This window comes from Falco biarmicus, chromosome 8, assembly GCF_023638135.1.
Source record: "Falco biarmicus isolate bFalBia1 chromosome 8, bFalBia1.pri, whole genome shotgun sequence".
NCBI lineage: Eukaryota > Metazoa > Chordata > Aves > Falconiformes > Falconidae > Falco > Falco biarmicus.
The window spans coordinates 57,930,668-57,957,329 of record NC_079295.1 but is presented as its reverse complement, the minus strand read 5'-3'; the positions used below and the strand labels follow the sequence as shown (position 1 = coordinate 57,957,329).

The window sequence follows — 26,662 nt, the reverse complement described above, 5'->3', positions numbered from 1 at the left end:
GATCCCTGTGACTGGCCGCAGAGGAGGGCATGTAGGTTTCAGTCAGTGTTAAACATTGCGTTTCTAGACTGGTGAAAAGAGTGAAAATTGAAGAAATTGTTTATATGCTTAGAAGCACAAGACAGGTCAGCTTTGCTAGGTGCTAAGGATGGACATAAACTAAGGAGAAATCCTGTCTGGCAGCACGGAGAATCTGCTGGGCCTGGCCATCTGAAACCTGCTCCATGATAATTGTTTTCTTCTCTATTAAACCAACGTGTTGATTAGGGTGAGAGGGAGGGATCAGTCCCAATGGAGCTCTACAGGGTGTTTTACCTCACTGCTTAGTTCAAGTGGTCACAGTTGATGTTCACCTGTTTTCCTCTGCTGAGCAAACTGGATATGACAGAAGACAATGTAATTTAGGTTTTTTTCCTTTTTCTGGAAATGAATTGCTACATGTGATTTCATATGCTCACACTTGCATATTTATGGGAAGTCCCAAAATCTAATTTCCATTGTGCCAGCTTCTGTTTAGCACAGGTTTAATTTTGCAACTTTTAAATAAGTTCTCTTGACAAAATAATGTTATGGCATATTGAAACAAAGCAGACATTTTAATAGAAGCATGCTGAAAGCGTTGCTCCTGAAAGCACATACCGATGTTATCTTGGTGATAGCTAAATGACCAGTTAAAGCCATGCAAGCTCAACATGGCATAGAAATGTAGAGCTGTTCCTGTGACCCTCGTGCAGGCTCTCCAATGCTCTTGAATCTCCTTATTTACTATGAGAGTGCACAAATGATTTGCAATTGAGAGGACTCTCCAGCTTGTTTACTCCACTTAATAATAATTCATGATAAGGACATCAAGATGCAAAACATGCCAGGCAAGCTCAGAGGAAGGAGGCCACCAGGGTGGATGTTGTCGGTAATCATCCTGCAAAGACTGTAGCGATTCTTTGGGCTGGTCTTCTTTAGCTGGCCATCTGCTTTGCATTCCCTGGTGATACTTCGGTTTGGATCTCCGGTTTGTTTGTCATTTCAGTCTCCCACTTTATTATTTCCAGAGCCAAGTGAACCTCTGCCAGTGCCAATGCAATGAGATTGCATTGTGAGCTTTGCAACATGGTATACTTTCGTTTTTATCTTGAAGCCTCAGCTCCTGGAATTAGTTGATTCTGTTAGAATCCCAGCATTCATTTAAAAAAAAATATTAAAAAAAATAAAATAAAAGTGACTGGATCTCCGCTCCTCACGAACTAAGGAAAAAAGCTTAAAAAAATGATCCCTGCAGACTTAGTAATGACAAGCTGAATAAAGGGAGTATTTTTTTTTCCCCGTCAACATTAGACTGTTTTACAGACAAACACCCTATTTCTGAGTCTCTCACTCACAGTTTTTGAGTGCTGGGTGCTGGCAAACCTGAGCAGCAGCTGTTCGTTTCTAAAGGCAGGGAAAATAAGTAGAGTCATCTCTGACAGGAGAAGTTACTTCATCGTTGCCTGCACTGCCTTTCCCTCTGGCCCTGCAGCCGCTGCTGCCTGTGCCCAGTACAGCACTGGGAACTCACCGCAGCAGCTCCAAGAACAGCTTGCCTCCCAGTGAGTCCCAATAAGAAACGGGAGGCCAAGAGTTTGCATTAACTGGAACCGTGATTCCCTTGAGGTCAGGAGCAGCAGCTGCTGCTGTCACTGACCCCATAACTTTAAATAATCTTAGCTATGGCCCTACGGCATTTGTGTGTGTTCGTGGCACATCTGAAATGTGATTAGGGCTTGCCCAGTTCTGGGGTGGAGGCTGCCACTCCTTGCCCAGTTCTGGGGGTATATCTGGGATGTAATTACCAGCGCTGGAAATGGTCCATCATTCCTATTTCAGTTTGCCTAGTATACTCTTTTCCCACTTTTATTTTTCTGTGGGAAAAGAGATGACACTTAAGACTGATTTTAACAAAATATGTTTGTTGGTCTGGATTTTTCATCACTCTGGGCTGGGGCCTTAGGGAAACATATTTGTTTTTATGGCTTTTTTTCCGGTAACTACATGGAATTAGCATTCCCTGCCATTGCTGGCCAACTGGATCCAGTGCACAGTGCAAGTCAGTGCAAACGAAGGACAGCAACTGTCACGAATTTGCAGCAGGGAAGTACGAAAAATTAAAAGAATAACAAAAATTAAAATGATGAGCCATAGGTCAATTCTCTTGCTGGCCTGGCTTGAAATTTACAGTGCTTGATACTTCCCAGTTTTGCTGATGTGCTTTTATTTTCTTTTGGTCCGTCAAATTCCTTCAGTACTTTCACTTTTTTGGTAGTTGGAGATGAGACGAACACAGAAATTTTCCATATAACCTACGTGTGTGTGTATGGCAAGAGAACAGCTTTGCTAGGCCTTCAAACTGCGGGATACTGAGATGGGAGAAAGAAACTTCTTGCTAGTTAATCAGTTTTTTTAATACTTCATTTACTTTTATCTGGTTGCTGATTTAGGGATAGGAGGTTCAGTGGCAGCAGCAACTCGGTGACTCACAAAGGAAAAGGACCACAACCAACTCCTGATAAACTTCTGTAAGAATAAAATTCCTATTCTGCCAATGATTAACTTTATAGTTTAATAGTAACAACTCCATTAAATTGACAGGAGCAATCCCTGTGATTTGTGCAGCCGTAGTTCAGTTTAAGTCATTCCAGGGTTCATCATTCCTCTTCCTCAGAAAAGAAAAAAACTCAAGTCCTTAAATTGGAGAGAGGGAAGGAGATCTGAAGCAGGGTGACACCCTCAGCTTAGGTTTATGTTTTTTAACTATACCCCCTACTTAATGTCATTTAGTTGGGTAGCGGCTTTACAGACCTCCGATGAACCAACCCCCGACACTCTGTTGGAATTTTAGGGGCAGTGAGTGGCCGGGGCTCACAGAGAGGAGGGAAGAGCAGCAAGAGGGCACGTGGTGGACGAGTTCTCCAAGAATGCAAGGATAACCTCTCCTGGCACCCAGGTCAGTAGCTACTGAGTTTATTGCAAACTCTTTCAATTTTTTACCTTGATCCTTAGCTTCAGAATAAAATGTGGAAGGAAAGCATTCATGGCCATCTGGTAAAACCAAAACATTTGAGTATAGCAGCAGAACAACCAACTTTTTAAGGTAGAAAAATCCATTTCCACCACGCCCCCCTCCCCCCTCCAACATGGAAAACTCAATGGGAAAACGAGCCATGTCGATATTGAACCCCCTTCCCACGCGCCGGAGAGCTGAGCGCCTGCTGCCGCCGTGGTGCTGTGTGGGCTGGGCACTCGGGGACCGGCTGGACCCAAGGGCTGGGGTGCTGGGGTGCTGGGGTGCTGGGGTGCTGGGGTGCTGGGGTGCTGGGGGGCATGCCAGCGCTGCCAGAAGCAGGGTGGGCTGCTCGGGATTCAGTGCACGCTAAACCTTGCATCCCTGATTTTTGCTGGATCCTTTGGAAAAACTGCACCAGCTTATTTTAACCCTGCCAAGGGCAGCAGGGAAGGGTGGCCCTGGCGGTGCCCTCCTGCGCCAGCCATGCCTGGGTCGGGTCCGGTCAGGTCCTGGGGGGCTGATGTGGGGTGTGGGTGCTGCACATCGGGGGTGCTGCTGCCTGTTCCTCCCGGGGCCAGCTGCTCCCCCCCAGCCCCTGGCCGGCGTCTTGGGGGATGAGGCTGCTTGGCTGTTGGCCACTTTGCTGAAAGGCTTTGGTAGAAAGAGGGATGGGGAAAAGGAAGAGGAACGGGAAAAGGAAGAGGATAAAAAAAATTTGGGAAAGGAGGAAGGGAGAAGAAATATGTAGGTAAATGGGGGAGGTGATGGGAAAAGGGGGGCAGGAAAAGGGGGGGTGGGAAAATGGGAGGGGATGGTGAGAAGGGGAGAAATGAGGAATGTGGGGGGCAAGGGAGGAAAGTGGGCTGAAAGGAGAAAGAAATAAAAGGTGGGGGAAAATAGGAGGGGATGGTGAGAAGAAACATGGGAGGAAATGGGGGAGGCGGCGGGAAAAGGGGGGGTCAGGAAAAAGGGGGATGGGAAAAGGGGAGGGAGCGGCGAGAAGTGAGGCACGCGGGGGGAAAGGAGGAGGAAGGGAGAAGAACGGTGGGGGGAAAGGGGGGAGGCGGCGGGAAAAGGGGGGTCAGGAAAAGGGGGGATGGGGAAAGGGGAGGGAGCGGCGCGAAGTGAGGCAGGCGGGGGGACAGGAGAAAGGCACAGGGGGGACAAGGGCGGACAGCCGAGGCGACGCGGCGGCGGACAGCGGCGCGGCCCCGGGGCGGTGGGCGCGGCCGGGCGGGGCGGGGCGGGGCGGGCACAGCCGGTCCCGCCCCCCCCCGCCCCCCCCCCCCCCCCCCCCCCCCCCCCCCGGGGCCGGGGCGCCGCGGCCGCGTGTCGGAGGCGCGCGGCTCTGCGCCGCGGCGTGAGGCAGCGCCGCGCCCCCCGCTGCCGGAGGAGCCGCTCCGCCGGCCCCGCGCTCCCCGCCCCGGCGGCCCCGCCGGCATGATCTCCTGAGGGGCCGACCCGCCCCGCCGCCCAGGTGAGTGCCGCCGCGGGCCCCGAGCGGCTCTGCCCGGCCCGGCCCCGCTCTCGCACTTGGCGGAGTTTCGGGCTCCGGCCGGAGCTGCCCTTCGCGGGGAGCCGCGTCCCGCCGGTTCCCCCCCGCCGCGGCCCCGCGCATCCCTCCCTCGCGGCGCGGTGGCTCCGGGTTCGCATCGCCGGAGGGAAAAGTGGCCGTTTGCGGCGGGAGGATGCTGCCGGGCCCTCCGGAAGGCTCGGCCGAGCGGTGCGGGGGGGGGATGTGCTGTGCTGGGGGGGTGGGCGAGGCTCCCGGGGCCGTGCGGCCACGGCCGTGGGGAGGGGACTTTGGGAAGTGACCCGCCGGGGCTGCTGCCGGGGACCGGGCTGAGCGGTGGGACGGAGCCGATGAGCAGAACGTTAAAAGCGTGCGGGTGCTGCGGAGCGGAGGATTCAGCCCCCCGGGAGCAGCAGGTGGAAGGAGGCAGGAATCTGGCTGGATCCGGGGGTGGGGAGATAAAATCCGTGGGAGCGCCTGGCTGGGCGAGGGATGCGGCTGGGTTCCTCGGGGGTGACCAACAGGTGTGGGGGGTGCCGCGACCCCCGGTGGGCCCCGCGGAGCCGCTGCCGCCGGTCGGTGGCGGGGCAGGTCCCGGGCAGCCGCGCCGGAGCCAGCCCAGCCCCGCAGCGGGGCTTGCGCGTCGCCCTGGGCGCCCGCCGGGATGCAAACTTCTGGGTACCAGCGCACCGCTTCCAGGCGAGGCTAAAGCACAAGTGTTTCCTGCATTGATTTTTTTTTTTTTTTTTTCCCTATTGGGGAAGTGTATCCAGTAACAGAACTTTCTCAGAAAAGTGATGGATTTACAGTGAGAAGCTCCTTTCCCTAAGTATTACAGATTTTCATAGGCTTGTTGGTTGTATTGACAATGCACTTAATTTTCTGGTGGTCATCTTCGGGAGTAGCTAGTACTGCAGAAGATGCATTTTGGTCTGCAGTGTCAAGAACGCTCGTTGAAGTATCTTTGCTTTAGCATTTGTGAATTTCGGGTATAATGTGTGAAAGGCAAAGAAAAAAAATCAGATAAAATATATATCAGGCTATGAAAGGGTATAAAATCCATGGATCCAAGTACTTCCTGTTAAGTCAACTTTTAAAACAGCTTCTCCCTAGACAGCAATTCGCATTTTTCAAGGAGAGAGAGGATGGGTGAAATTGAATTGTCCAAATTAAGTCAAAATGAATTGCTTAATATTCAGAGGGGTTGATAAATGAACCATTAAATCAACACTCGCGTAGTGTCTCATTGAAAAGAAAAATGAACAACTCTCCGCTGTGTGGTGGGCAGAATAGGTCAGCCGGTGACGTTACTACATTAGTGTGCTGAACGGAGTCCTCCTCCTGCTAGCAGATAGATTTACTCTGTGACATTACACAGGCATGGGAACGAGCTCTCGTGCCGGTGTGCTGCGAGGACTGGCATCTGCTATAAATGACCATAATTGCCCCAGCTTCATCTTGAAGGAGAGAAATCTTGGTCATGTTTCATTTGGCATAAATTAACATAATGCCACTGACTTCTCATACTGATATATATTAGTTGAGAATCCACCTTCCCCCCCCCCCCCCCCCCCCCCCCCCCCCCGAGGAAGAGCTATGTTTTTGAATGCCGGTTTGAGGGGAAAATTATACTGATAAATGGAAAAATAAGAGTCATCATTTGGAAACAAGCTAGACAGATTCCTTTTAGTAAAAGCTTTTCTGAGAGCATCACCTCTCAGTAATACAGTGCCTGAACTTTGCTTCTAAGCCCTTTGATTAGCATAGGTACAGCTGTTGCAATATTCTGGGTTCCACTGAAAAATTACCTTTGTCTTTGCCCCTTGAAGTCCTTGGAATTCTTGTGTTGGAGTGCACTGAGGATGTTGAGTCTATCCTTATTGTGCCTTCTGGAAACTTCCAACGCTTTGTTTGAAGAATCATGGATGTATGCCCTGATGTTTCTCATTTGCACCTCTTTGCTTTTGCAGGTAACTTAGAGTAGCTAATTTTGCCTAAAGCTTTTAAAACATAAGAAGTGACAGCTCTTTTGTTTTGTGTATTCATACTGAGTATTACAAAGGGGAAATTATGGAGAGACTTTTTTTTTTTTTTAACGCTTAGAGAAACAGATTATCCAGGCTCTGGCTGAAGGTGGGATTGTAAATTGACTTGTGACTTGAGGAAGCTCCTTGCCTTCCTTTAGTTTGGCCGAGAGAGAGTCTGTATGCAAACCTTCAGACAGGCAGTGCCATTTATTCAGATGTTGATAATTATCTAGAAGTTTGTTACTCAGTGTGGTCTGTTGCCCTTTATTCAAGGTGATGTGTGCGGACACAGTACACATGCATGGAGCGGGTTATTAGATGGGTGCAGCAGAAGTTGCTTGAATACATAGGGGGTTTCATGTCACCTGTGATGAAGATGGAGAGGTAGGTGCTTTCATGGGGGAGGAGGTTCTGGATCTGGAAATGCCTTCAAATAATATCTGATGGTGGTGTGCATTTTCAAATGTTTTGCTGTTCTTAAGGGCTAGGGTAGCTGCAGGTGTATTTGTGCACAGGCAATGTCTGGTTAGACTAGTCTTTGTTTTCTTCTAATAAACCTCAAGAGTAAAAGAAGTAAAAAAGTTTTTCTGAAAACCTACCATGCCTCATAAGGTTATCCTGCTGCTTCTGTTCCCTTGCGTGCTATTTTTCTTTGAAATCATAATGCATTTCTTTAGTTCTTTTGGTAAAGACTCGAACTCAGGCTTGCTGGGAAATGGTCACTCTGTGCTGAGAAAGTGCTGGCATCTTATTGACTTATTTTGGGAATAGTGGAGAAAAATATAAAAGATTCACTTGCATTGATTAAAACCTCCAGGGCAATCTTCTAACACTGCAGTTCTCTAGGTGAAAAATTAACTTTCTCCGTTGTCTACTCCTGCTTTTATTTCATTTGTGAGAGTCTCGGGCTCTGTTATTAGTTTATATTGAGTCCCTTAGGTGTGCTTGAAGGGGGAAGTATCTCAGTCTAAACACTCACACACTGTCCCCCTTGGGATATCCGTTTGTCTCTGGCCCCCAGCAGATCTGCCTCAGTACCATGGGCCCTCAGAGCGGTAACTGAGGCAGGATTTGCACCAGCCCATGGTTCCTCACCCGGGAAGTGTTTCCCTAGTGATTGTATTATTTATTTATTTTTTTTAACAGCTTCCTTGATGTTTTTCCAGAGGTTTTGGCAAGATAGCACTTTAGGTGTAGCTTAATGACAAACTTTGATTTATGAGGTAACTGAAAATGTTTGAATTTCTGGATGTGGAGTGAAAGCATTGGAGTTTTCTACGTTTCATCTGCAGCTTCCCAGCACAATGTGCAGCTAACAGCTTGTCTCTCATTGATTTTAACAGATTTTTGCTGAATATGTCTGGAGTAGTTTGGAAACATATTGTTAACTTTTTTTGGGGTAGCAGGTTACTAAACACAGTAAGGAACTTTGCGATGTCTTTTTAAATAACCTTGAGAAATCTTAGGTCTGAACTACTTTTCACACTCCCCCTCTCCCCAGGTTTAAGAAGGATCCTATGGGAAAGCTGGTATTTTTTTCAGTTTTGGGCTAAATATTGAAAAGAAACAGAATGCTTTTCCCAGCCCACTAATCAAGGGCTGGGGGTAAGTATGACTCGTGTACCTGTGTGTTTTCCCTCTGAATTTTGTTCTTTCTTCCCCTCTGAGATAATCAGCTGCGCTCAATAACAGCCTAATAACAGCCACCTGGACGTGGCTTGTATCTAACTTCTGAAATGGTTCAGGAAGACCCCATTGGCATTGCCAGGCAATGGGTCACACCTGAAGTCTGGCCATTCTGGGGTCAAGCCTTTATTCTTTTCTCCACCCCCTACCCGCCTCCACCCTTGATTTCTGACATATTTTCAGCTGCTGGTCTGTTGCATTTCGGTAGAGCTAGTGATAACAGATGTGGTGTGGAGGGTTTTATGTGCTTTTTTTTGTTTGGGCTTTTTTTTTTTTTTCACCTTTGAGAAATGGAGAAACTTGCTTTTCACTGAAGATGGAGCACTAGGGTGATTATCTGCTCTGCTGCTTAGCAAAGGAGGATACTGGTTCCTTACAGAGGTCAAAACTTTGTGAAAGCTCAGCATCACCACAGTTTAGCTGGAGAATCTGATATGGATGCTGGGGTTTTACTATTTTTATTCTTTTAATTTAATGATGGTTTGAAAGATCTGGTGCTGCACGGAAGGCTCCCTGAGTCTAATGCGTTTTCAAGTGGTAGCTGGTATTGCTGGGTTATGGTAGCGTGGCTACTATCAGCCCTGTTTGTCCCAAGGGAGCGGTAGCGTTTGTCAGGTTGGGTGTTGGAGAGCCACTGTGAGCACAGAAGAGCGCTGCTGGGCCACGTCCAGGGAGATGTTGTCCACTGCTGGGATGAGGCAAGACCTGCTAGGATCACCCCAGCAGCTGAAATGATGGTCCGGTGGTTTTACCTGTGCCTTGTATGGAAGACTCGTGAGCAGCAAGACAGGCTCATTTCTTCTTCGGAAAGGTGGCAGCCAGGGCTGCTCCATCGCTGGATGGCCCGTGCCTGGTCTATAGCAGTGGTTGGCCACCAGCTGATGTGCTGTGTGGGCAGGCGAGCAGGGACTTGTGTTGTGGGGGCTTGCAGCAGCCGGGTACGGCTCTGCAGCCCTGTGCTCCCCCGGCCTCGGTGTGTGCCGCTGCCGGGGACAGGGGAGCACGGGGCTGAGCACAGCTCCAAGGCTACTTTTCTATTTTTTTCCCTTTTTTTTTTTTTTTTTTTTTGTGTGTGTTAGCCAGCGAAATAGAGTTTGTTCCCTTGCAACAGTGACAGGACTGAAGGACCTCTTGCTGCAAGGCAGCTCCGTTACTCTCTGTAGTGCTTGGATTGCTCAGCAGAGGGAGAACAGACCGTATCACACAAGGCACCCAAAAACGCCAGCAGCCAGAGCCATGTCGCTCTGACTGATGGCAGGGAAAGGAGTCCCAAAGCCTCCCTCCCTCCCTGATTGGTGTGTCCCCCCCGCCCCCGCCTTTCCTTCTTGTTTTAAAGCTCAGAGCTAAGCTGTGATTTTTCACCTCCTGATCAAAAGTAGCTGCCTTAATCTGTAGGTTAATGAACTATTTCAGATGGCAGAGTAGGTGGCTGCAATAGAAAAGATGTGTCCGGATCCAAGAAGCTGCACGCCTGAAAAAATCACGTAGGTCCAAGGAGCTTTCCTGAATATTTAGGAAGAAATGATGGAGCTGGCCTTTAGCGGCTAAAGCTTTACAGCGCATCCAGAGATAAGGAAAACAAAACAAAACAAAACGCCTTGAATTAGCTGAAATTCAAGCAGCAAGTAATCCACATGACTCATCCTCAGGCCAGATCTCGTAAGTCAGCAGAGCTCTGTTGACTTCCCCGGCACTGTACCGTTTGTGCCACGGGCTGGAGGGCTGGCCTGCTGTCTTTTGAGGGGGGAAGTCCCAGCCAAAGATTGTCACAGAGTTGTTTTTTTTCTTTTCTTTCATTTGATATTTTTTCAAGGATGGGAAAGGTATTTGGTTAAAGAGTAAAATCTGTGCTCAGGCAAATAGACGGTATGGTTCAGTAGAGATTTGCTCCCCTGCAGCATACTGTGCTGAAATCCAGGAGAATTAGACATTTGTTTTTTGTCGGAGATGTCAGTTTAATGTGATAAGAAAACAGCTGTTAAAATGCTGCCAGATAAAAGCATGATGATAAGCATGAAGGAGAAGAAAAGGATGGGAAGTTCCTGCAGCTGGATCGACTAAGGTAGCGTTGGGGGACCCAGCTCATTCCCCGCCTGCCACCAGCCCAGCGTGTGACACGGCCGGCTCCAGGGCTCTGCTCTTCAGAGCAGGTATCGGTGCTCCTACACCACTGAGATCAATGCGGTGCCATTTACTGAGCCTTTTGGTACGTAGAGCAGGTGAAGCTACTCACCCTGGTAGGGCGAGGCAGTTTAAGTGGAGCAGGGCTCCGAACCCTCTCCCTGGCTTGGTTGGAGAGCATGACCCATCTCTGTGCTGGACCCTTCCTAAATAAATGGAAGTGTTCTTTTAAAGCACGAGCCAAGGGTCTGCGAGGGATGATGATAAGGGCCTTACCCCGCTTTTAGACAGGGAATGTGTCCAGCTGGCAAATGTGGAATGTGCTAATCGGAAAGCCAAAGGAGCATCGTTCGGAGGCGCCTGTGAGCCAGGGAGGACAGCCAGCCTCCCGCGGAAGGCTTTCCCATCTTCTGCGCTGGCTTGTAAAAACAAATTCAAACCAGAGCCAGCTTGGGGTTTACTTTCAAAATCTTACCTGCCCAGTTACGAAGAGCCTGCATTTCCATTCCTGTGGGAGGCTGGTCTCCATCCTTGCTTCCAGCCCAGCTCTGTCAGGTCCTTCCCAGTGCGCAAACTGCCTGTATCGCCTTCACGTATCAGCTGTGCTCTGCTCGGAGCAGGCGGTGGGGGCGATCATATCGAGCCGATGCTATTAACAGCAGGAGGAACACCTCTCTCCTGAGGAGAGTTCATCTCTGCTGGATAATGAGCTCTGTTTCACTCAGGACTGAATTGCTGCTGTATGGATCACAGCAAAGCACAAATGAGGATGCAGCACTGGGCACTTCCTACAGCCTCTCTTATACATAGCAAATAGCTAATTAAACGAGAGCTGTTTTGAGCTATTGAACTGCTGCTAGCTTGACTTCTTAGGGAAGAATCTTGTGTAGTCTGTCTTGCTCCAGTAACTTTTTGAAGTCTTTCAGAACTGCGTTGCAGCAACTGCCGGCTTTTATTCTGACTTTTCGACTGGTCCAAGTGTGACATCTGAAGAGCAGAGCTGGGGAGTGAAGCCTCAGCTACACGGAGAGCTGGCCGTGTGCGTGTACAAAATGCATTGCCGTGGCATGGGGCATGAGAGCCTTTCCATGACTTAAAAAATAACCTGTAAATCTCTCTGCTCTGTCTGTCTATATATATTTGAATTACAAAATTGTTTATGCAGAAAGCATAAACTTTCTTTTGGAGTGTCAGCACGGGCAGCCTTGCTCCTCTTGCAACTTATTTTATGGATATAAATGGCATGTAAGTGGATTTTCTACCTTACACTATCTGACTGAAGGAGGATAAAATTCACTGTTGTTACTGGCATGCTCGGGTAAAACAGTAACCCTGAATTTTAGCAGTTTTACATTATCAAGTTTTACAGGTATTCTAACTTTCACTTTTCATCTTCTTGTATACTGGAGTTCTCAAGGAAATGAATCCAAAATAAACTTGAAAGCAAGAAATTATCTTATTTAACCTGACTATTTTTCAGTCTGTTTCAGTAAGACCAAAGGAGAATCCTGTCCTGTACAGAGTATTGCTCAGTTTTCTGCTTACATGTTGATCCTGAGTAGCTGAATTATTTTGCAGTTTTCTTCACGCAGCTTGCACTAGCATTTTGCAGAAAAATCGTTAGCTGTATTACTGTTTCGGTATAGGCACTAGGAAATCCACTTCTGTCTGTTCCTGCTTAACAGGGTGTGCTGGCAAAAGGCTTGCCTTGCATCTACTGAAACATGATTAATTCTGGGGGGATAATGATGAAACTGCAGCGCTTTGATAGGTTGATTATTTTACGCTCTATCAGAAATGGATACTTGTAAGGAGATATCGGATCTGAATGAGATGTTCAAGAGCAAGTTACAGGTTTGAGTTTAGCTAAAAGGGAAGAGGCCAATCCTACTGCCGCTGGTGTCAATGAAAATACCGGGAATGGAGTCGGGCATGCAGTAATTAATTACCAACAGATGATGATTTTTGAAGGTGTGAATAAAAGATTTGATGTATTGGTTGAATTGTCTGAAAAAACAAATCTGTTGTTATGCTTTTTTCCCTGTTCTCTTTGATTCCCTTTGTTCTGTCTGGCTGCAGCAGCAGAGCTTCTTGGCGGCTGAGCAACAGGCAGGTTTAAATTCCTCTGCCCCGGCTGGTATCTCTTCGACAGTTATGGCATGGACCCTTATGCACACTGATGCGATGTGCTGTTACATGCTTTAATTTCACACTTCGAAAATAATTTTGAAGGTGAGCATTTTACTTGTTTAGATGGAAAGCACCTACACGCTAATTCCCGAGTGTTACAGCAATGACGTTTTCTGTTAATGGATCTTTCCTGAAAGAGCTTTGTGAAGCCAGAGGTGAATGATTTTAAGTATCGTATTTAACAATCTTCTTATTACTGACATGGAGGATAGTATAGTTGTTATAGCTGAGTTGGAAATAGAAAAATGTTGCAATTAAACTTCACCATTGTTCTTTTTTTCAACAGCACTGTTACGAGAGGTTCACGTCCCGTGGCTCCAGTGAGAGGGTGGAGGAGGCAGGCAGGGTGTGCGTGTTGCACGGCGGCGTGTCCTGGGGGACTCCTTGCAGTGTTGTCCTACACTGAGATCTTGTTCCCCATAGTGGTTTGGTTAGACTTCTAATAATGTGTTTTACTTAGGTGGTGATGTGTGCTTGGTGGTAGGTTTCTTTGGTTGGTTGGTTTTGGTTGTGGTGTTTGTTTTTGTTTTTTGGGGGTGTTTTTTGCTGGTACAGTCATCGGTCGAGATGGTGACAACCGGCAGTATTTTCCCTCTCCAGCTTCCCTGAGGAGAAATGCCTGAGGATGCCTGAGGAGCATGCAGGCAGCTGAAACAGGCCGACTGTTGTGCTGTTGTATTTGCACAGCGATGGGTCTCTGCTGCTGATGCTGGGATGTTGCCTTTGGGGACGTGAACCACACCTCTGGGGTGCGGCAGATGCGTGTCCGTGGGTCCCAGATGTCCCCTGATGCCATGGGGTTTCTACTGCAGTAGCAAAGACAGGGTCTGAACTGAAGTTTGAGGAAGACAAGTCTTTATTGTAACCAAAGGGAACCCAGGATAGCGCCTGTGAGGCTGAGCTGCTATGTGTGGGGAAAGTACAAGCAGAAGTATGGCTTAGTGAACATCATCAGTGGCTGAGAGAAGAGCAGAACCTTTGGGGGCAACCTGCTTTACCTTTCTCTGATGCTCTCTTCTTCCTTGTGGTGGTGGGAGCTGCGTGTCATTTGTCCCTGCTTCCCCCCTGTTATATTACAACATATTTCCAAAGCCAGACCACATACTGTTGTTAAACTCCAAGTGTGGGTTACTCTGTGTTTGACCTGCCTTTACAGCTGCAGACTCTGGTTTTTGATACCCAAGCAGCACACCATGACTAGTTTTAGTATGCGAGTATATTGCCAGTAGTCTTTGCTCTGTTTCGGATAGTGAAGCTGCCTAACTTAGGAAATGAAACTGCTTTAAAAATGAGGTGGAGACTGCTCGCAGGGTGGCTCTAAAAACCGCGGCTGTGGCCCCTTTTAATTTGCTACCGTGGAAGTATATTTGTTCCGTCAAATATTTTGAGAAATGATGCAGTGTGGAGGAGTGAATTCTTAATGTAAAAGTTTTCTCAGCATCAGAACATCCAGCAAGTCAGGAATTTTGTTATTCTGCTGTATTTCGGTTTGTTGGTAGAGAAGAGACATTGAGAGATGGGAGCAGTTAATGAACTGAAATGTCAGAAATGTTTTCTCCAAACTTTACATCTTCAGCAGCTGGTAGTTAACTTTTCCCACCATGTTCATGAGTATGGTGGCAGTGGAAGTATTGCTTCCAGAGCTTGGGCCAGAAGATGGATGCGCTGGTGATGGTGTAACAGAGCAGCTGCCTCAAGTGGCTGGCTCCATCCTGACCCGTTGCTTAACTTGGGAGAACAGGGACTGGTTTTAAGGTGGGAAGAGGCTTTTTTATGACTAATGACACAAACCCCCTTCGTCTTCATATGCTGCTTGTGCTATGCAAGGGATCAAAATACTTCTTTTATTTTTGGCCCTTCCATTTTCTTCCACTTATGGGGAGCTTCTGACCTGCTTGAACCCATGCTTGTAACTTTTAATCTGTTTGAACTTGGCTTTTCAGCCAGCTTGGACCCGTGTCTTTGGGCTACAACAGCATATATTGTCAGATGGACGCGGGGTGCTCTAACCCAACCTGTGTGTAATACCTGGTACTGTAGATGTGTCTGTTCAGCGCTGTGTTTAGTACTTGCTAGGTATACTCAACAAAAGTTGCTTTTTCTTGCAGCCTGTAAAGGGGAAATTATAGAACATGTGGCTTTTCAGATGGAAATAGAAAAATACAGTGTCCAGGTGGACTTGGATCCACCCTTTTGGGATGGCAGATGGCACAGGTGGCTCTGGATGGTTTTGTTTGTTTGTTTAACTTAAGAAGCAACTTGAATCTAGTCTACTCCATAATTTCAAGCCTCATACGCTATTTCCCATTTGCTACCCTAATAAGACCAAAGGTAAAATTTTGTGGCAGGTTGTGAGCCGAATGTTTAACTGCTTATTTAATATCTTTGCTTCCAGGGCAGATGAAAATCAGAGAAGTGTCTCTTACAGATCTGGGCCCAATGAATACAATTCATCTAAACATACTCTGGCTTATCCTACTAACACTTCACAAGAAAACAGAAATTGTCCTTACGATGTCCTTGGCCTCACAAGAAAGTAAGAACGACTTGGGTGGTCCGACGGAGGGCTCGCATAGCCCAGCATGCTATCTGAGATATGCAGTATTTATCAGTCCTGGATGGTTTGACCCTTCTTCAAGCTGTAGAGCCCCAATGTTTTCCTACTTTTGATTCATTCTTAACATCTAAGGCTTTTCGCTATTTAGAAATAATTCTGCTCTTGTGATCCATCACTGTTGCATGTCTTCGTATGTTTTCTCTTAAAGATGGGATAACCAGAAATCTGTGCATTTTTAAGATGCAGATAAATCATGAGTTTATTTTGTGCTGTAATGGTATTTTGTATTTCAATCTCGATATCTTTCCTGAAAAGTTCTGAAATTGTTTGTTGGGTTTTTTTGGTTGCTGCTGCGCTGATGTTTTTCCGGAAAACTGTCTGTAATGACTACATCTCTTTTCTGCACTAGAACAGTTAATTCGGAGCCTGTCAGTCTGTGTGGACAGTTATGCTCCTTTTTTTTCGGTGCAATATTTTGCATTTATTAACATTTAATTTACTCTGTCATTTTGCTGTCCAATCTCAGTGTCTTGAGGCTCTTTCGCAGCTTTCATGTCAGTTGTAATTTTGCCTACTCTTAATCATTCTGTTTTGTCAGTGAAGTTTGGTACTTCATTACCTCCCTCCCCCCTGCTCAGAGCATCAATGGGTATATGGACTGGTGCGGGTCTCAGCACAGATGCTGAGATGGTGCCTAAACCTTCCATCATCGTGAGAAATGTTCCTGTGTTCTTTCCTTTATTTCTGGTGTTGTGGTTTGTTTGGGTTTTTTTGTTTTTGTTTTTTTTTTTTTTTAAATCCAGTTGTTGATCATTAAGGCGTCCTTTCTTGCTGTCCCACCATAGCATACCTTTTTTTTTAGGGTCTTTCTAAGATTCTTTGGGACTCTTTGCTGAAGGGTTTGGGAAGAGCCGTATGTGCTGCATCAGCTGTGTGCGTATCCCTCATACCGTGTCACCTTATTCTCATGTTTGTAAACCCCTTCAGGGAAGTCTGACAGATTTGTTGTGCTTGACTGCTGTCTGCAAAATATCTGACTCTTCCTGCGTACATAATGCACCTGCTGATTCTATTCTCTATTATATTTTCTATCAATTTTTCCTGTATTGAAGTTAAACTCGGTGGTCTGTGTCTTTGAACATTGGGCTTTTTTTATGGAATGTTCAACTGTGGAGAGCCAGTGAAAGAAGTGGGATATGTTTTACATAAGTTTTTGTGGGTATTGTGGTCTTTTTTATCTGTCTCGCTCTGAACTGCAATGTTCCAGCTTTGTTCAGTGGTGGGGTCAGAATCAGAAATCAAGAAAACGATGCATCCCTGTCGCTGATCACGTCACCGTGGTGTCGCTGTGTTACACTGTGTGACGCTGCTGCACTTCACCGTCGACATTTTCAAAGCGGTGCCCTGAGGTTTACAAGACAGACTTAATCAATGGTAATAAGCTTTAATAATTTATTTATTGTGAGGAATAAATCGAACACTAGAACTAATGTTGACTGAAACCAAGTGTTGTCGAAGTATCAAGACATAGGGCCATCTGCATGCCCAGCAAAGGAACTTTAATGAGTGTTTCACATTTTAAAGGTTCCGGAAATAAACCTGCAAGTTGAGAAAATAAGAGGCTTTTATTTTACTCTCTACATCTTTGTTCATTGCTCTACAAACCCCTATCAGCATAGCAGTATTGCAGGCTTCTGATGCCAGCATTTGTCACTAGCCTTGTATTGTAACTCTGTTTTATGGAAAATTTAACGTTAGACGCTTATCTATGTTCTCAGCAGGAGAATCTGAAATATATATGTCAAGTCTTGTAATAAAAACCAGTGGGAGAAAACTACAGTCCTCACAGATACCCACCTCAGAAGGGACTGGCTGGCATTCCCAAATCCTTGCTTTGGTTTTGTGCTCTTGGTCTCCCCTGAAGCACCAGATTGTGGTGGGTACGTGTCTCTTGTGACCTTATGTGCCGAGACTACTAGAGCTGTCAAGCCTCTCTGCTGTAGCAGCAGAAAGCATTTACTTGCTAGATTGTCATCTTGGTCACTGAAGGTGGGGAAAGTCTTGCCCAGCGGTTACAGGACCGTCAGGTGTAAATCAGCACGTCTCCGAATTTTGTCTCATGAAAAATTTTCTGTCCGGTCCTCGATGGTGACATTGCATTAAAAAGGGGCATTTGTGGTAGAAGGACATATTGTCCTTTTAATGATGAGACATGGGCTACACTTAATTTTGTTGTTCTTCATTCCATTATTTCTGGGATTTGCTGTGCCTCAGTTGCACACCTGCCGTTGAAAACAAACCAGCTTTTGTCTTGTGGAGCAGCTGTGATCTCAGCCATGAGCTGTCTTGGGGCGGTGGCAGCTGAGAGAAATAGAATTTCCACAATTCCAGTTATCTGGTCGCAGGAAGGCAGAGCCCTGAATCTGGAAGTAACTTGACATGTTCTGTGGCATTGCTTCTGGTGGCAGGACTGGAGTTTCCAAACGCAAACTGCCTGTGTTGCTGTCCTGCTGTCCCCCCAAAACAGAGAGAGATGGCTCTGGTCACTCCTTGCTGTGCCAGGTCCCTGTGGCTGCGACTCAGGCAGCCTAGTGGCATTGCTCAATGTCTCTTACGGCACCTGAAATTCAAGCCTAGGTGGGTTTTTTTTCCCAAACAGGTGGCTGCTCCATGGAGCATCTTTCCAGTTGCAGATGCCTTAATCTGGTGGCAGCAAAAGATTATTTCAATTTTCCTCCACGCATCTGAGTTGCTAGAGCTTTCTCGTGTTTGCACTCCTGCTTTGCCTCGGCGCCTTAGAGGGAGTCATGGGTTTGTTTTAAATGAATTTCCAAAGACAGCTAGATGGAAAGAAAGCTAACAAGAGGCTGCTGTGGATCACAAGTTCAACTGAGCTCAAGATACAGACAAACCTGCGATCGTCAGCACGCTTTTTGTGCTTCCAGCCAGCCGATGCTCGTCTGCACCATTTCATTCCAGACCTAATTGCCGAAATGATTCCCCATACAGATGACCACTAGTTTAATTAGCTGTTTGTACTGGGGGGTGGAAGCACCGTGTGCGGGTGGAGGTAAGGCGGGAGGTGCAAAGGTTCTGGAGCGAGGTCCGTTAGAAGCGTGTGTCAGAGGAACGACGGTGGGCAGCGCACCCAGTTCTGGGGAGGTCGAGAGCTGCGTGGAAGCTGAGAGAGAAGTGACCTGTTGCTCCGTTTGCAGCGATTGAGGGCCCGCTTTGGGTTTGTAGGGTTGATTGTCTGGTTGGTTTGTGATGCTTAACCCCTGCTAGTGCTGCAGTGACTGGGAGGAGGGATAGGTCCCGGGAACGCTGGCATCTCTTTGTGTGAAGAAACCATCCAGCTTCACTTCTTCAGCCTTGCGGTGGCAGATGGAAAAATTTAAACACTTCAGCTGGGGGGAAATCACTGAAGTCTTATTGCCATCGTTGAAATGGTTTGATTTCTCTCTTTGAAGTAATCATGCAGGGCTGCACAGCCGTGCGTGTGCTTGCTGCAGGGCTGGGGCAGTGCCGGGACAGCTGCCTTGGGGTGGGCTGTGTGAGCTGTAAGCTGCTTCTCCGAGGTGTTGCGTGAATGTGCACCCTGTGCCAGCTGCTGGAAGGTGCCTTCGATCATGTCCGACCTCGTTGGGTTGCATTGCACTTGTGTAAATAACAGAATCATTGCAGCGGGATTTTACACAGCAGGGCTGATGCTGGCAGTGGTACCTTGTTAAAATGAAGGACTGTCTGTCTTATTACAGATAATGTGAGACCAACCTGCATTTTCTGCTTTCTGACAGTACACTGTACCAGATAAAGTCCAGTGAGAGTTATGTGCAAGTTCAGACACTTTAATACTCTTCTTCAAGAACTGCTATGCTTAAGAGAGTTTTCGTTAGCAGGGGAGAGGCAAGATTTTGGTCTTTGCTTTTTAAGTTGACCAATAACGGGAGACTTGTTTCAAAGGATAGATGTGCAAGGACAGAAACAAGGAAACATGGAACCTGCAAAAAAGTCATCAATGGGATTTGCATAGATATCTTTAAAACGACTTCTGTGGGTTTGTTTGCACACATCCTGTTGGCATGACTCTGCTCTGTCCGCGTTGATAGCAAAGATGTATCTCTTCCTATATCTATATTAATTTTAGATGCTGAAATACCAAGTATATGAATATAGCATGCTGCAGATAGTAAATTTTGACTGTAAGCTTGTAGATGGTTCAGCGTCTCGTGTACTTAGGGCATCACCTTCTCCAAAAATGATAAAAACCTCCTGAGACTGCTGTTGCTCTAGTTAAGCAAAAAATTTACAGCAATATTAGGTGTCCACTTTCCCATAGTGTTAACTAAAAATTAGACAACAGATAGCTGTAGTCGCATCCAAATTCAGGTGTCTAATTTGGGAGCCTGAAGGCCACACACAGTCACTGGAGCCTCCACGGGGTGCTTCAGAGCTCTGAATTCAGAGTCTGATTCTCTCCTTGTATGTGAGGAATTGAGGTTCCTGATCTGGGTGTTTAACCTGGCTGCCTAGATGGAATTGATTTGCCACCTCTTCTCCCTTTTGTGTCTCTGAAAACACCGCTTCCCCTCTTTCTTCCTCTTTTTTTAATTTTTTAAAATTTTTTTCTTTTTGAAAATTATCCAGGATTAGTCAGTGATAATGGATATGGGTAATGGGTTCAAGTGATGGAAGATCTACCTAAGCAAAGTGAAGATAGAAGCACTTTCCTCTGTACTAAAAATTGCATCTTGTTTCCATTTGTGCGTCATGCTTTGATTTCCAGACACAAGAACTCTGCTAGATGGAGCCCCATAGTAGATTTACTTACCATGTACAGGAATTAATTAGCTGTAGTTTATTTTTGTTTTGCCTCTTTATTTTTGTTTTGCCTCTTTATTTTTGTTTTGCCTCTTTATTTTTGTTTTGCCTCTTTATTTTTGTTTTGCCTCTTTATTTTTGTTTTGCCTCTTTATTTTTGTTTTGCCTCTTTATTTTTGTTTTGCCTCTTTATTTTTGTTTTGCCTCTTTATTTTTGTTTTGCCTCTTTATTTTTGTTTTGCCTCTTTATTTTTGTTTTGCCTCTTTATTTTTGTTTTGCCTCTTTATTTTTGTTTTGCCTCTTTATTTTTGTTTTGCCTCTTTATTTTTGTTTTGCCTCTTTATTTTTGTTTTGCCTCTTTATTTTTGTTTTGCCTCTTTATTTTTGTTTTGCCTCTTTATTTTTGTTTTGCCTCTTTATTTTTGTTTTGCCTCTTTATTTTTGTTTTGCCTCTTTATTTTTGTTTTGCCTCTTTATTTTTGTTTTGCCTCTTTATTTTTGTTTTGCCTCTTTATTTTTGTTTTGCCTCTTTATTTTTGTTTTGCCTCTTTATTTTTGATTTTCTTTCTAATCTGTAATGTAACTGTTGTGCAGTTGCTTGTGCTTGGAAAGAGTGACCTCTCGTTGGTAATACAAGCCAGTGTAAGGTCATGCACTGAGGGACTGGTAAGGATTTGTCTGCTAAGCTGGGAGCTCTGCAGTTATAAGCAAGAGAGGAGTAAAATATGTGTTGGCCAGGGCTTGAGTACTGTCTGAAATGCAGCTGTGAAAGGTCAGAGGTAGATAACAGATCAGTGAGGCTGTGCCGGTGATGGCAGAGGAGGTACCACCGGGGATGTCTCCACTGGAGCAGCGCTGGTGTTTGCAGCGACTCGCTCTGGAGAGAGATGAACCTAAACTGGGCCAGGACCACGGAGGGGTTGGTGGTATGATGAAAGCCCTGGAAAGGAGCCCTGACAGGATATGAGTAAAGGAAAATGCAGGCTGAAAAGAATCCTGATTACTAATTAAAAACATACTGGAGGAGAGTACAGATAAAGGGGGGAAAAAGGTTAAAGCAAAGTACTGGAGCAAGAATAAAAGATATACCTTGGCTATGAATCAATTTGGACTAGAAATGAGAAGGAGGGCTATAATTAGTAGAGCGGCGTGCTCCAAAGAGTGTGTAATGGGTGTAGTTCATGGTGGGGTTAAGGGAGACGATGGCCTGTAGGAAGGCTGTGCCCCTGGAAGGCTTTGCCAGTTCTAAATAACCTGTTTGTTGATGTATCTTCCCATCAGCAAGTTGGTGGCTTTTCTGCTTTCCATTCTCAGTTTGCATGCTCGCTCTTTTAAAAAACAGTTCCTCGCCCGCAGCGCTTTGAGGCTACATTGTTCACCTTCACAGGCTTTATTTTTTTTTTTTTTGTGTGTGTCTATCCACAAAGGCCAGAATTGTTTTTGCTGTGTACAACTGTGGGATGTAGTAATGCGTTTTTCAATTTGCCAGCTGGAGAGAACCTGACGGGAGTAGCTTCCCTGCCCTGGCTTACCCCTGCACCCTGGGCTTTCTTCCCAAGGCAGGAATACATTTCTGGTTATCCCATTCCCAATAGGAACGGAGCTCTCACTCTGTTTGCAAAGATGAGGGGTCCTTTTCTGTCGCATTCATTTATTTTGACTGCAGACAGCAAAATCCCAATCTGCTTTTGTGTTTTGATGGGGCTGGATGCCAGAGCCGTCACGTTCAGGGGAAAAAGGCTCTGGGACAGCGGTGCCGGGTTCCCATGCCTGCATCCCCCCGCACTGTGCTCTGCCCTCCGTGGTCGGGACATGGTCTATAAGGAGGCAAAATCAGGATTCCTGAGTGGGCTGCAAATCAAACAAATCCTTTCTCAGTTTCCTGCCTTTTTCTTCCTCCCCAAAGGATACTAAGGCACGGAACAAACAATCCATGCAAAAACTGATTTGCATTTCCATTAAAACCAGATAAAAACAGAAGTGAAAGTTAATATGCAGCTCTTTAACGAAGCTGAGAGAATGACGGCATCACCAGTAGGGTCACAGAAAATAAAGATCAACACACAGGAAATATCTGGATGTCAAATCAATGGAAGTTATGCAGAAGATGACCAGTCCATCCTCGGGTTGGCTTTCTGTGTTGCATCCTCATTTGAGCAATTTCTTAGCATTTATTTTAGTTATGCACATGGGTTTTAATCTTTTTTTTTTTTTAAAAAAAACAAAAACCAAAAAACACAACTGAGTTAAGCTTCAAGAAGTTTTTGCTAAGAATGCCTGGTGTTCAGTGAATAATAATGATCAATAACAGGAAACAAAATCCAAGAATTCAGTTTCTTTGTGTAATTAAACCTGAGAATTAGCTCCCTGTGTAACAGCTTCCTCAAACAGGATGAGCGAGTAGCACAGGTAGCATTAGTACTAACATGGTACAAGCAGCCCAGAACACGTTTTGATGGCTCTTTAGTATTTTGGATCAGTAATACTTTTTTTGGCAGCATCAGATATGGGGAATGCATAATCTTTCTGAGCAGCCAATTAAAATAATGACTTGGATGGCAAGTTCCTCTCCTTTTTTCTCCTGTGTATGGCTGTACCCTTCCTATCAAAGAAGTTGTATCTTAATTGGCAATCCCCCTGCATCTGCTCACTCCATCACCCCCTACAGAGAGGCACAGTGCTTAATTAAAAGGGAGTTTGTGTTTGTTTATCTCTGGAATTTCACTTGTGCTTTTGTAGATGTTTCCAAGGTGGATGAGTTTATAGAGACCTTGCTAAGTAATTAATCCTGTAATATTATTTTAGAAAAAGGGGAAAAAAAGCGGAGCTCATTGGAGATGAGAAGAAGCCCCAAGCTGTTGTCAAACTTGGTGTGTGCATTGGAAAAAGGAATATAGTGAGACCCATCAGAGGAGCCAGTCATCCCAGAAGAGGGGATATGACCCCCATGAAAAGTGAAGTTTTTGCTGCACCATGCCTCTGATGTGCTTCTCCCTCTGGAGGAGTGCTTGCTCCTGGAAGGGGCAAGGTTGTTCTGCCTCCCCTCCAGAGAAACTTTAGTTTGCAGCCACTCAAATGAGCCTTTACATAGGGGGACATTCTGTAGTCATGAAACAAACTGAAGCCGACAGTTTTATAACTCATTGGGTGTTGGGCGCTTTGGAATTACATGTCATCTTTAACTCTCTAAATTACTTGCAGAGGACTATGTGCTTGTCATCAACGTTTTAATGAAAATCACTGCTGAGGTGTGATGGGATCCCCTGAGACAGATGTGAACTTCTTTACATGGCTTCAGATACCAGCGGTCTGGAAAATACTGCTTTTCATTTTAAGAGAGGATGAGTGAATGAGGTTCTTGGGAGCAGCATTTTCCCAATACCGTGGCTTTTTTGCTACTTCATAGCCTTGCTCTTGTTCTGCCCGAAGGCAGGCATACTGCCAGGGATCCACCGGCTGGACTTTGGGAACTGCTTGCAGCACAGTCATCCTGCCGGGATCTTGCTAGGATTACACTGACCTTGAGCTGGAAAAGCTGCTGCAGGACCTGTCTCTTCTCAGGCCAGGTTCTGCTGAGGGGTTCAGCTTCTGCCGTGCTTCAGCTTACATCGCTTCAGCTCGCTGTGCAGCCGGGAGGGGTGGTTAGTATTTTACACCACTGGGCTTTCGAAGATGCTTAAAGTCAGGTGATAAAAAATCTAATCATTCAGAGTTGGGTCTCTTCCTCCTCTTTTTATTCCCCCCACCAGGCTTTTTAGCCAGAAGACTGCTTGGAACAGTTGCTTGTTTGCCAAGGTTGACATAAGGGTGGTGTAAGCACAGTTGTGACTGGTAGCAGTAGCACATACATATTTCATGTACCCCTAAGGGACAACGTTGTAGTTTCTTACATGCAAGAGTGCTAATGTCTCATGACTGGAACCATGCTATGTAAATGGGTAAGAAGTAGTAGTGCACGACTGACTGCTCTGACGTTGTTTGAAATGTGTACAAAGTTAGGCATTTCAATTGAATAGAAAACTGCTGAGTGTCTGGGATTGACCCGGTGATGTTCTTTCACGTCTGCTTGCTGGGCGCTTGGCACAAAATAGTGTGTTTTAGTCTCTTCTAGACTTTGGCAGTACTGAGCCATGAGCACAGCACACTCAAGGGAACAAAACAAAAGAAAGAGTCAGTTGGGTTTATGCTGGTGGTATAGAGCCAAAGTAAAGCTGCTGGGTAGATTACTGGGAGTTGTAGTACTTTACCCTGCCTGCACTGGCTCGTTAAATGTGATGAACCTCAGAAAAGAAGGTCACTCTATTGCTTTTCCCTCAAGTTCAAAGTGATGTGGGTGAAGTGGTCCTGCGATGGTCTGTCTGACGTGTGGTTGCAGCAGGGACTGGGGCATGAAAAAAGTTTTGGGTATGTTCTTCTATGAGCTGCATTTCTGCTCCCTGGAGCCAGAGAATTTAATTGCATGTTTGGTGTAGTTAGTGCAGAGGCAAATCAGCCCCTTGAAGTGCTTGCTTGGGGTGGTGGTGGGGAGGAGGTCAGAAACCGAAACATTAATTGCTTGAAATTTTGGTGTTATTTTTACTTTGGGTTTTTTTATGTTTGACTTTTGGGATTTGGAGGGAGAGAGTGTAAAGAGAAGCTCTTCTAGAATGGCAGTACTACGAAAGGAACAAGAAACCATTGAACAAACGGATTTTCTGTTTGCTCTGTGCATTGTGCTTTTCAGTTTTGTTTAGGACACATTAGACTCGTGGAGATGACCAGTGAAATTGTCTTGACAAAAACTTCTTTAAGGAGATCAAAGCAAGTGAGTTAGGGAAGACCCTACCAATTGCCAGCTTCTCCAGCCTCCTTACTTAATTTTCTCACAAGCTAATGTGAGAGGAGGAGGAGGAACAACACACCTTCATCAGAATGCTGCAGAGGAGAACAGGGTTGCTATTAAAAGCCCAATAATGACTTGTATCAGTTTATGCAGATTTGCACTGCTGGGTTACTCTGTGCCTGGCACTTGGCAAAGCACAGATAACATTTAAATCAGGCAGTAAGTGTAATTAAGTACTACCCTTCAGCGCATCTCTCCTTTTAAGACATTTTTATACACCGTGATTTAGAACATGACAATTGGGTGAGATTAAAGCAGCAAATTGTGCCTATAAAACAAGCCCTGAGAATAGCAAGGGACTGTAAAATTTTATAAAGGGGAATACAGCACATGCCTCCAATCCGATAAAACTTTTGTGAGCTGGGAGATTAACTGTGAGATACAAATAGGATGATACAGTATGCGTAGCATTCAGATAGTAAATTGCTTGTTATTGTAACAACTTATTTCCTCAACCTGGAAGATTTCTTATTTAACTTTTCCAGAAAGTCTCACCATGGGACTGATTAACTACTGGAGGTGTGGAGAGACGGTAGGAAGTCAGGCAGCAGCGATGTTCCCTGTAAAGAAAGCAGTAGGGTAAATGTAGTGCGAAAGATCATCTGTGCTGGAACACATGCAGTCAAGCTTGTGATTAGTTTCTTCCCCGGCTTCGGGTGAGTTGTATTTGCAAAGGGAGAAAAATCCTTGCCGTATTTCAAATCCTTAGTAAGACCCACTGGAAGGCTTTCGTGGGGAACTGGAATTCTACTTTACGTGGAAAGTCTAAAATGTTGTCTTCTGTGGTACTTGATGGTGTTTGGCATTTAGTTTCTGCTGTGCTTTGAGTGCATCTGAGCATCTTCATCAGCTGCTCTTGGCACATCTTAAAGAAAAGGCTCTGAGCCTTTTAGAAACTTTCTGCTTTGTCTGGAGTTCTCAAACCTGGTGGGCCACAAGTCACCTCGACACGTCACGCTGCAGCTGTTGCCATGGGTAGCAGCTGGAAGGCAGGATCTCCCTTGGGATCGCTGGTCTTGGTGGCTTCTGCTGTTGATGAACTGTTGCCTGTGTGTTACGGCATCGCCCTTCACAGTCTTTCTTAACGATCTCATGATTCTCCCTTCCTTTCTTTCATGCTAGTCTGACCTCATTCAGTCTTGCGCTGTTGTTGTTTGGTGTTTTATTTTTAATTAACATAATTGCCTTTTATTAAGAGCCATTGAGTCTTAAATATATTCAACTTACATGTCTGGTGAAGGGATGTGGAAGCCCAAAGCTTGCTCCTTTCTTCACAGCTGCATTAGTTGTTGCTTTTTAGTCCATTGTACGTCGGTCACGTTGGAAGGAAGATTGTGCATGTGGAATGGGGAAGAGGATGGTGTTTGGTTTCCGCGCTGTCTGATATTTTCTGGCCACCTTTACTCTGCATTAAAAACAAACAAACAAACAAAAAAAGCCCCCAACAAAAAAAAACCCAAAAACAAAACCCCAAAAACTTTTTAAGACTTAATGATGGATTTTATAAGTAAGAAGCAAAACTGGAAAAGGAGGTTTATATTATTCTCAAGAACAGTATTACTATTCTGTAATAGGACAGTTGGGTTTTAAACGCTGAGCAGGCACTGCATTACGCACAAAATCTAATGCCAAGCCGTGGACAGATAGCAGAGAGAGGCAGGAGAGGGCGAAGAAACAAGTGGGAGCCTCTGATGAAAACGCAGCAGCGTTGCCAGCTAGCCCTTTTGTGGGCACATGTTGTCCGCAGCCCTTGTTTTGATAGGGGGGATGTTTGCACGTTGGGTGTTGCTTTCAGGCTTGACTTCCTTTTGACTTTTGGATTTATTA

At 45.7% G+C, this 26,662-nt stretch overlaps 1 protein-coding gene across 1 annotated transcript in view; it reads left to right on the top strand.

Annotated features, from left to right (window-relative positions):
* Window positions 1–4,383: 4,383 nt before the first annotated feature.
* SGCD (sarcoglycan delta) overlaps window positions 4,384–26,662 on the top strand; it is a 349,496-nt gene continuing 327,217 nt past the window's right edge. The window contains exon 1 of the mRNA XM_056350163.1: window positions 4,384–4,514. The gene's annotated coding sequence lies outside the window, so the exon portion shown is untranslated. The remainder of the gene's footprint in view (window positions 4,515–26,662) is intronic.